We start from the raw sequence: 10,575 nt of genomic DNA on the forward strand, positions 1-10,575 counted from the left end.
TACTTTGTTTTGGTAATTATTTTTTTTTATTGGAGTATAGTTGATTTACAATATTGTATTAGTTTCAGGTGTACAGCAAAGTGATTCAGTAATCCATACATACATATATATATCTATCCTGTTTCAGATTCTTTTCCATTATAGGTTATTACAAAACGTTGAGTATAGTTCCCTGTGCTCTACAGTAGGTCCTTATTAGTTATCTGTTTTATATATAGTAGTGCGTACACGTCAATCCCAATCTCCTAATTTATCCCCTCCCTTCCTTCCCCTTTGGTAACGTTAAGTTTGTTTTCCATGTCTGTTGGGAGGGGCCACTACTTGATATCTGGAATAGAGGTGGAGAGGATGGCATTTGTGTATTTGAAGGAAGGAAACTTGGCAAATGCCTTTGTTCTTTGTAATCAATTTATTATCTTGTTTGTAGGAAGGCTTCCCAGGTATTAAGATTACCAGCAACTGTGGAGTACCTGAGAAGCAGGATATTATGAAGAAACTGAAGGAGATTGCATTCCCAAGGACAGATGAATTGAAAAGGGACCTTTTAAAGAAATATAACATGGAACATCAAGAATATTTGCAAAGCAAAACAAATAGAAAAAGCTGAAATTTTCCGAAAAACTGACACCTCTGAGATTGACAGAGACAGAAAGGAAGCAAACTGCTCCGATGCGCCAGCAGCAGCTCGAATGGGAGCAGTTTGTGATTTTTGAAGATCAACTCAAGAAGCAAGAATTAGCCCGAGGTTACAAGGGGAGCCAGGAACCGCACCCCCAAGCCCCCCACTCCCCCGACCCCGCTCTCTGAGAGCAGATTCACCAGCAGATTCATGGGACTGCTTTGTCCTGCTTTCGCCCACACCAGAACAACCCCTTGCTGAATGTATCTGCAGATCAGCCCAATAGAAGTGATGCGATCAATTACACTACTCAGTCTCCTCCCCTAAACAGGGCCTTAGAGCAGCTGCTTAACTGAGTGCTGCACACTCAGGGCTGTGATGTGCAGTTTTATCACGAGATCTTGGCCACACACGCTGCAGCTGGCAGATCTAATGCAGCAAGAGGAATGGAAACCTGTGGAAACGGACACAAGATGAATTTACTGCTATCCACGTGGTCATGCCGGAGCAGTCTGCGGGACCAGACGATTGCGACATGGAGAAAATGGAAGAAATGGAGAAAATGGAAGAAAATTCCATGTTTAGGGTCAACAGGATGGATCCAGACACATTCGACCCAAGCTGCAGTCTTGTCCCGCCCTGGTTGCCAGAGGCTGTTGACATTTGATTGTCACCAAAGCATGAAGACAGTGACGACTTCAGGCTCACCAGAGCAGCCAGCGGCTTGGGGTTCCTGCTTGTAAAACGAAGGGCTTTCACCCCCCGGGGACCCCAGGCTGTCCCGTCTCTGCAAACATGTTTGGTAAATGACATAAAAATAATTGGGGCCAACGCATGTGACATGTTCCGACAATCAGCACTGCCAACACCAGACACCTAGCCGTGAACATGTGGTCGCTGGATGATTCCAGAAATGGCTGGCATTTTATATGCGCACATTTGTAGATCAGAAAGTTTGGTATTTATCGCTCTTGCACATTTTGAACTTTTCTTTTGGGGTTGTTCTGTCTCAAGAGAAGTCACAACGGTGTTAAATCTATGTCTAGTAATATACCCAAATACTATGACCAGATAATAAATGGTGCTGCAAACAAACAAAAGGGTTAACCGAATGTGACTTTCACCTCAATTAAAAAAAATTAATCAATGTAGTTCACCCCATCAACCTAAGATCAGAGAAAACATAAATGACCATTTTACTAAAAGCAGAAAAAGTATGGGAAAAGAACAACGAAACTTTGGTGCTGTCACAATGGACACCAGCATCTGGTCTAATAGGCCACTGAGTCCTGAAACTTCTACCCCCCCGCCCACCCCGAGCTGTCACCTGAGTTCAGGTCTCATCACCTCAAGCTGGGATTGATGGACCAGCCTCCAGCCTGATCTCTGCCTCTGCTCCATCCTCGACTTCTGCAATGAGCTTTCCAAGGTGCAAGCCCGATTTTGCGAATCACCTTTGCGTACACTCTCCCTGTGACTCAGGTGTGGACGTGGACGTGTTTGCCTAGAACCACTCTGCTCTTTCTCTGGACATCCGAGTGTTGTCCGAAAAAAGCCCCGGGTAGGAGGGGTGGGTATGAAGCCCCCAGTCAAGCCAAGAGGGTCTGTAGCACAAATATTCAGCCAAAAATGTCAGCAGCAGGAGGGACCGGACAGACAAGAGACAACTAATGAAAAGAATACCCACTCACTATTTCTGAAGTATTTGACAAAATTTTAAGCTAGTTGACGGTCCTCAACCCTTTCATTGACCGCGCACTGTTTTCCAACGAGTCCACAGGACATTTCAGGTGGGATGCGACGCTTCAGCTTCAGATTCGAGGAACTTCACTGTAGGAAGTCATCGTTTTGTCCAGCTTTTCTCCAACTTTACTCTACAAAACACTGGGGTCTGCTAACCGTTCGAGGTAAAGACCTCCAGGTTTGCCCAGTCAGTGTTGGTTTTGTTCACTTACTGCAGCAAGGGCAGGTGTACACCAGATGGGGTGTCTCAGTAAGAGGCTGTGTGGGAAGGGGCTTCTGTAGGACCTGGGTTTGTGCCGAGTGATTCTAAGGTGGGAAGCGCAGGGGAAACAGGAGTCAGGTCAGGGCTGGAGGTGGTCCTGAAGCGGCGTGCTCTAACCATTGGGTATCTCCAAAATCTCTGTCCCGGGGGTGAGAAGAACAAAGCACCTCTGGGGAAGGCAGTGATAAGAACACAGGAGCCACTCACAGGCACTTTGCAGCTGCGCTGTGGCCTCGCACTGGACGTGTTTATGACTACCGGGAACATCTGGGCCGGCTTGTCGGGGCTGATTTTTACTTTCTCAAGCCCCACAAGTTAGTGAGTGTTCCTGGAAAACGAGAGATCTAAATAAGCCTGTGAAACAATGGTAAATAAACACACTACTGGGCTTTCGGGAGCTTTGAACACACGAAGGTGACTTGCGAATCTCCCAAGATACCGGCCATTTGTTTCAACACAGCTGCGTGACTCTGTTCAAATGTACGTCAGAACGCGCAGTGGTTTTCCGCACTTCTCCCACACCCCGAGCACTTCCACTCTGACCTCTTTGCCTATGGATTCTGCCCCCTCCTCTCTCTGTTCCAACCACCCTGGCCTCCACCGTGTTTCGTGAGCACTTCCCTTCCCTCTGCCCAGAATGCTTTTCCCCACGGGCCTGCGGAAACTGTTCCCACCTCTCCTTCAGGCCTTTGTTCAAAGGGAATCTTCCAGGGAGGCCTTCCCTGCTTTCTCTCCGTGAAATCAACCCCCTCCTCAACTCTTCCAGACGCCCTTTCACTGCTTTATTTTTCTTCTCAGCACTCATGCCATCTCAGGTATTCTCCACTTTATTTTTTTCTTTGTGGTCTTTCTGCCTATGTGGGCTGAACTTTTTTAATTTTTAAAAAAAATCTTTAAAATTTTATTATTTTTTAAAATTTAATTTTTATTTTATATTGGAGTAGAGTTGATTTACAATGTTGTGTTAGTTTCAGGTGTGCAGCAAAGTGATTCAGTTACACATATACATATATCCATTCTTTTTCAGATTCTCTTCCCATATAACTTATCACAGAATATTGAGTAGAGTTCCCTGTGCTGTACAGTAGGTCCTTGTTATCTATTTTATATCTAGTAGTGTGTATGTATGTTAATCCCAAACTCCTGATTTATTCCTCCCGCCCACCTTTCCCCTTTGGTGACCATAAGTTTGTTATCAAAGTCTGTGAGTCTGTTTCTGTTTTGTAAATAAGTTCATTTGTATCATTTTTTTTAGATTCCACATATAAGTGATGTCATATGATATTTGTCTTTCTCTGTCTGACTTACTTCACTCAGTGTGATCATCTCTAGGTCCATCCGTGTTGCTGCAAATGGCATTATTTCATCCTTTTTAATGGCTGAGTAATATTCCATCGTATCAATACATATGTACCACACCTTTATCCATTCCTCTGTTGATGGACATCTAGGTTGCTTCCATGTCTTGGCTATTGTAAATAGTGTTGCAATGAACATTGGGGTGCATGTAACCTTTCAAATTATAGTTTTTCAGGATATATGCCCACGAGTGGGATTGCTGGATCATATGGTAGTTCTATTTTTAGTTTCTTAAGGACCCTCCATACTGTTCTCCTTAGCGTCTCTACCACTTTACAGTCCCACCAGCAGTGTGGGAGGGTTCCCTTTTCTCCACACCCGCTCCAGCATTTATTATTTGTAGATGGCCATTCTGACTGGTGTGAGGTGATACCTCATTGTAGTTTTGATTTGCATTTCTCTGATAATTAGTGATGTGGAGCACATTTGCATGTGCTTGTTGGCCATCTGTATGTCTTCTTTGGAGAGATGTCTATTTAGATCTTTGGGCAAGTTTTTTTTTTTTTTTTTTTTTTTTTTTTTTTTTGCGGTACGTGGGCCTCTCACTGTTGTGGCCTCTCCCGTTGCGGAGCACAGGCTCCGGACCCGCAGGCTCAGTGGCTCACGGGCCCAGCCGCTCTGCGGCGTGTGGGATCTTCCCAGACAGGGGCACGAACCCGCGTCCCCTGCATCGGCGGGCGGACTGTCAACCACTGCACCACCAGGGAAGCCCTGGGCGGGATTTTTAAGGATTTTGTCCCGTGGTGCATCCCCAGGGCCTGGAACCGTGGCAAGCACATAATAGGCACCTGATAAACATTTTTCAAATGAGTGAATATGCAAACGCCTTCCAAACGTCTCCTCCAGCACAGGAAGTGAGGAGTGAGGCCTCTGTGTTTTCGGTGTACAGACAGTAAAGAGGCTTTGGAAGAACACATGGGGAGCCTCGGGGACTCTTCTTCCAAAGCTTTAGAATCATATCCCCAGATCTTTCCCCTGAAGTCAGTCTTTCCTTCAAAATCCACCCACCAGCCTGGAACCGAATACTGTGGACCGCTAGATGGCGCTGTTCACCACGCATCGTTGGATTCTTAGCCGTCGCCCTGCCGTCCTAAGACCTCGCAAATCACCTTTTTCCTAGAGAGAAGTATTCCAGGGAATGGTTACCACTTCCTAGGCCGTCTCTCTAGACCAGGAAGAAACCCAGAGTCCTACAGCATCTAGGCTGTAGATGCTGTAGGCTAGTGGCCTATCAACTAGCCACTCCCACCCAGGAGCACAGGTTAACACTTTGCTTGAGAGCAAAAGATGTTTTTAGTGCAGTCGACCCTGGGTACCCACAGGGATTGGGTTCCAGGACCCCTGCCCCATATCAAAATCAAATCCCTTACGTAAAACGGCATAGTATTTGCACATAACCTAGGCACACCCTCCTAAATACTTCAAATCATCTCTACCTTGCTTACAATACCTAATACAATGTAAGTGCTGTGTAAATAGTTACTGACGTGGCAAATTCTAATTTTGCCTTTTGGAACCGGAATTTATTTCCTTATTTATTTAAATTTGGGGGGATATTTTCGATCAAAGTTTGGTTGAATTCATGCGTGTGGAATCCACTGATACAGAGGGCCAACTCTACTTGGAGTACCCTGGCAAACGTTAAGCAAAGCTTTGGACCTTTTTGAAAAGTTGCAGGACTCCATGCCTCCCCTTTGAGCTTGACCAATGGCCTTCTTGGCACAATCCTTTTCCTCTCTGCCCTGCCTCTCTAGCCAATGAGGTAGAGCTTCAGATTCCAGCTCTGTTTCCAACCTTGAGCTACAGAAATGCAAGAGGCAGCATGAAATGGTGACCCGAGAATCTAGTGGAGGGAACTGAGTGAAGACAGCATCTCCTGGGACCCTGAGAAACTTATCCAACGTCTCTCAAGATGGGTTTACGCGGCTGCATGATGGGGATAAAATGTCCTGGACAGAACAGAGGTAGTGAGCATTAAATGAAGCTGTATGAGGCTTCAAGCCAAGTTTTCCATAAAGCTTTGTTTTCCATTTCCAGATACTCTAACACTTAAGCCAGGGTGATTGGCTGATCTGATGAACCCATGTCTGTAATCTCAGCTGGTCTTCAGACGTCCCAGGGAACAGAAACTCAATGGTTGAACCTCCCCACATTGTGTTGAATAATAGACCATTTGCTCAAGGTACGTCTGCAAATGCAGGCATAGAAAGCTACTGTCTTTGTAAATGTCAGTTGACCAGCAACTATCTATGGAGAACTTGTGATTTGCTTTGGTGTTTTAGGAAGATTATTCTGGAAGCCAAAATATGACAGATCGGGGAGGGGGTGAAGACAAAGACACCAGTTCTTCAGTGAAATATCATTGTTTCTTACCCTTGAGAGGAAATATGTAAGTCAAGGCATATTAGAAAGGCTGTTAGTTTTTGCTCCCTGCCCTCCCTTTTTTCAAGCAAAAAACCCAGAAATAACGGTTCCGTTTGGGGAACAAAGGCACATCCCAGGGGCTGTTCACTCACTGCAGCCGTGCTCTCCCACACAGACGGTGCCCACGGTGAGTAACAAGAAAGCCCAGTTGTGCCTTTGCTCAGCCAGGCCCTTGGCTGGGGACTTCCTGATTGCCAATCCCATGGGACCATCTCCTTTCCCAGAAATCACCCTACAGCCCGTTCCCTCCTCTCCTACTTAGAACTGTGGGGCTAACTTCTTGAGCTCCCTTCACATCATAACCCGTCGCCGTTCCCTCTCCGCAGCCCCAAAGGCTTACCTATTTTCTATTGCCTCTCCCCCTCTCCTCTGTCCTGCAAGGACCACCATACACCCTTCTCCGCTGTGGTTCTACTCTTCCTCAGCTCACACTCAGAGTGTTGAAACACATCAACAGGAAGAGAAAGGAGATGATTTCCTGTGACTTGATTTTATAAAAATAGAATGGATTTTATAAAAAGAAGCCGCAGCCAGGAGCAGTATTCACTCACCTAGCAGTTACTCTAGTTATAGATGGTTGGGTGTCACAGGCAAGCATATTGAGTGACCGGAAGGTTGCATCAGACAGGATTTCTCATTTCCAACTTCCCCTGTGTATGCCCTGTGTATGCCCTGGTCAGCATCTTTAAATTACAACCTGATTGTTACACAAATAGGAAGTCTTCCCATTAGCTGAATTGTGGCCTGCAATTTTATCTTACAAAGGATGTTTGATTCCCAGACCCTGGCTTGATTCTCCCAAGATTTTGCTGACTTACTGTCTCCCTAGAAAGAATGGACATTTTGCCTGGGAAAAGATGGACACGTAGGAATTCCAATTGGGAAAAAGAGAAAGAGTCAAAATCCTGTTCCCATTTCAGTAAACTGTGCGTTCTCTGCCCCTCCCCCAATATTCCTTTGCTTCTGATATTCAGCCTTGAAATCTCTGTTCCAAGAATATGGAAGGATTAAGATGCCATAAGCCTGATATTCAAATCAGGAGTTTCCACTCCTATAGAACCTAGATACGAGCTAGGACTTAAAAAAAGAAAAACCAGCCTGGCATTAAATGAATTCAGCACCTCTGAATTTATTTATAACCTTTTCCTTGGCCTTTTATCCAAACAGATTTCTGGGATTTTTTTTTTTTTTTTTGAGGGTGGAACCTCTCAAAGTGGCTCCTTCTGCCTCTAACAGAAGTCATAAACTGGCCCTCCACAAACCACATCCAGCCAGCTGATGTATTTAGTCTGGCTCACATAGTGTTTTTTTAAAAAGAAGAATTAGTTGTCAGCGTTTAACATTTGTACGTAAAAATATAGGCTTCTATGAAATAAATATTTCTATAAATACACATTACATAAAATACAGATTTCTGTATTGTCTTGGGAAAAATAAAACCAGATGAGGCAGCCCTGGTATGTTATTTCTACATGGGTCCTTGGGGGATGTGAACCATTGACCCAGTAGGAAATATACAAGGGAGATCATTCATAGGAAAAAGTGGGGCTGGGAAGGTGACCCGTTTTCCTCCAGATCTACATCTCTAGGTCTGAACCTTAACTCCAATGAGCATTCAGCTCTACCACCCCAATGTGTCTGAAACTAAATGCAGCTTCCTAAGTACCTGCCAGACATCTGGTTTCTGAAAGCAGCACAATGCACCTTCTGACCACGGAATCGGCTTTAAGTCTTCCGGTCTTCTTCCCTGCCGCCCCTCCTTCCCCATCAGCCGCCGTGCCCTGAGGCTTATGCTCTCAGAAGTCCACTGGGCAATAAGATAGCTACCAACCACGTGAGCACCTAAAATGTGGCTAGCGCGAACTGAGATATACCATAAGTGAAAAAGACACACGGGATTTTAAATATTTATGCTAAAAAATAATGATAATCCAAACTGGCTGATGAATAATTTTACGTGGATGACCAACTAAAAGGATATTTTTGACCTACTGGGTTATGTTAAATAGTATTTAAATAGTTAAACATTATTAAAATTAACTTGCCCATTTCTCTTTACCCTTTTTAACATGGGGCCTAGAAAATCTTAAATGACACGTCTTGAAAATTTTTAATCACATTTGTGGCTCACGTTATCCTTCTAGTGGACAGCGCCCTTCAAAACCTCTCTTCACATGACGTGATGAGGTGCTAATTATCGCTACAATGGCCGTCATGCCACAACACATAAACGTATGAAATCAACACGTTGTACACCTTAAATTGACACCAAGTTATATGTCAAATACATTTCAAGAAAAAAGAATCTCTCTTGGGTTTGTCCTAACCTTTCCGACCTTGCTGCCAACCTATAGCCTAGTTTCTCACATGCTTTTTGCTCCTAAAATTTCACATTAGTCTAGGCTTTTCTCCCTTCTAATCTGCTCTACACACCCTGGCCGAGTTTATCTGCCTAAAACACTACTTTTATCACGAAACTCTCCTGCTCAAAAACTAACACCAGCTCCCATCTCTACCCCATAAAGTCCAAATTCTTGGTAATAACAGCTTCCACTTTAAAAACCTATTGCGCACATTATGTAATTCTCCCAACAACCTAACACCTAGAATGTCAGACTTTTTGCTTTCTAAATAGAACAAAAAGGACTGCAGCATTTGCCTGAGCTGGGAGGGGAGAGGGAAAGCACCTCTGAGCTGAGACGTTACAAGGATAACACAGTTAAAGCATCCAGGCGGCGGCTCCTTCCCTTACGATGATTTTTACAACACCTCACAATCAACTAAAGAGCAATCAACATCTGTAGATGTGTTAGCTGAACTATTTTTACATCAGTTGAGAGGAAGAATAATAGCACTGAAAAAAGAAACTGTTATATTTGCATTTCAGAAAACCCAAACCAGAAGTCAACCAGAAAAGCTTAAGAGAAACAGTTCTCTTCACTCACCCACTGTAGGTCCAAGTTTCCTATATACATATATACAGTTTTGTCACAAAATAGAAAATTTGAATTATACCAGTCTGAAATGCAGTGGTACAACAACAATAAAATATCATTTCGTCTCAAAATTTGAAAAGCAGGAATTAAAAATTTGTCAGTAATTATATACATCCAAAACTAGCAGAGCTACTGATTCATTAGTTGTGTTGATAATTCTACATGGCAACATGTATTCATCTTGGGAAGAGAGACCGTTTGGATTCACCTCGAATTACATGAGGTTTTTACTGTGCTGTCTTCAAGACTTCATCCTTTTCATAAAATACAACATCCTATACCCATTTTTTTTCATTTTTTCAGCTACAGATCAGATAGGTTTTGCCAAAAACTGTCTAGCCGAGTCGTTGGTGCACGGGTTTTGAAATCAGACAAAACCACATTTTACCATTTATTGTGTTACTTCAGGCAGAATTGTCTAGCAGTTCTGTGCTTCAGTTACAGCTTCTTTAAATTGGGCATAATTACGCTTTCCTCCCAAAGTTTTGTAAGAATTCAACGAGATAATACACATTGTTAACACGGTGCTTGACCTGTGGTAAGAGTTCTCAACCGACAATAGATAAGACGACGTCCTACCTATCTGGCCTCAGCATCCTCCTGTTAGAAACAGTCTTCTAAGCAGCTTGAAGACTCTACGAGAGGGTGGGGCTTTGGCGTCCAACGCTCTCTACTAAACTGTAAGTTTAGTAGACGGAGTGTTACCCAGGACACGGGGCTGGGTGGGGTCGGAACGAGCGCGCCCGCCGGTCTGCTTTGCCGCGGCCGCGACGCAGACGCCGGACCGGAGCCCGCAGGCCGGGCCCAGCTGCCTGGCCCTTCCCTCCTCCCGCTCTGCCCGGCCGCCCTGGCAGTGAAAACACCGCCACGTGGCCTGCAGCCTTCGCGTCACGCGCCTTCTCCCAATGGCAAGCCGTGTCTCGGAGTTGGGGGCGGGTCGGCAGCAGGGCGGTACCGCCCACAGCCGTCGCCAATTGGCCAAGGGTGAGCCGGGGCGTGGGCTCACGACCAATGGAGGCCGGCAGTGGGGACCCCACCCTGTCGACGGCTGGGTCCGCGGGACCCGCAGGAGGGGGCGGGGCGGGGCGGAGCTGAGCGAGCAGGGGCGGGGCGACGCGGGGCCCGGGCGGGCCCGGGCGGGCCCGGGGGCGGGGCCGGGGGCTGAGGGGGCG

The 10,575-nt window shown here is 45.4% G+C and overlaps 1 pseudogene; it reads left to right on the forward strand.

Annotated features, from left to right (window-relative positions):
- The first annotated feature begins 297 nt into the window (after nucleotides 1-297).
- On the forward strand, nucleotides 298-1,429 carry LOC101329930 (AMSH-like protease pseudogene; annotated as a pseudogene).
- Nucleotides 1,430-10,575: the final 9,146 nt, after the last annotated feature.

This window comes from Tursiops truncatus, chromosome 20, assembly GCF_011762595.2.
Source record: "Tursiops truncatus isolate mTurTru1 chromosome 20, mTurTru1.mat.Y, whole genome shotgun sequence".
NCBI classification, from domain to species: Eukaryota; Metazoa; Chordata; class Mammalia; order Artiodactyla; family Delphinidae; genus Tursiops; species Tursiops truncatus.